Source organism: Etheostoma spectabile, chromosome 23, assembly GCF_008692095.1.
Source record: "Etheostoma spectabile isolate EspeVRDwgs_2016 chromosome 23, UIUC_Espe_1.0, whole genome shotgun sequence".
In the NCBI taxonomy this organism is placed as follows: Eukaryota; Metazoa; Chordata; class Actinopteri; order Perciformes; family Percidae; genus Etheostoma; species Etheostoma spectabile.
In genome coordinates, this window is record NC_045755.1 from 11,073,247 (window position 1) to 11,074,316 (window position 1,070).

Here is a 1,070-nt window from a genome sequence, read left to right on the forward strand (position 1 = left end):
ACACACACACACAAACCTCTTGCCCCACATAAACATAAACACACAAAATCTTTGTATGTTGCAGAAATCAATCAGTAAAAATGAACATTAAGTAAAGACACGTCTCTTTGTTTTTATTCGAATGAGATGATGTAACAAACGTGTGTGTGTGTGTGTGTGCGTGTGCGTGTGCGCGTGCGAGAAACAGACAGCTTTTATTTACAATATAGAACAGTTAATTGTTAAATCACTTTGACTTGTCTGAAGCCACTATAAATAAAGTAATGGAATTGTGTCTTCACTGGCTGATAGCTTTGCACATACAGTATAATCTGATAATGTCAATCTTTTGTGTCTGTGTGAGAGAGGGAGAGTCACAGCAGGACATCCTCTCGCACACCTGGAAAACCTACTCACACTCCTCACTAATATGCCGATTAATTAATCGCTACAGGTGGTATAAACACAGTCGCTCACAGAGACCTTGAAGGTTTCCCATTTGTATTCACTTTACACGCATTGCGAGGCACAGCAGGTGGGAAGACATTCTGTGATTATTTGCTTCTGCTCACACATAGCCAAAGCTCATTTCAAATTAATTATACAGTACATGACAATACAATATTTAATGTGTAATGGTGCCGCGGAGGTGGTTTCGGTAGCTTTGTGTCAGTCCTCTTTGGTTACAGTATCTACAAACCTTCTGACCAGTGATATTTGGAATAAAGTAAATAACAGATTAACTATATTTGCAGTTTTACAGCCCTAGTGAATTCATAAAAAAAGATGAATTATGAGTTTTCTCTAAAATGTCACTTGACGGGAGCATCCAAAATGTTTTCAATCACGACAAATACAAAAACTACATACTCCATCAGATAAAAATGGCTATATAATGCAAGATTAAAATTACAGTTGTAGCCAATAGAAGTACATATAATGCGTAAGGCAAGATCCAGTACATTCATTCCACAGGCCTCTCACCACCCCTGCACAGTTTCTGACTTCCTCCCCTTTATTTTACTTCTCCCCTGTTCTGACTTACACAGCTGACAATCAATGTGTCTGACACACACACACACACACACACA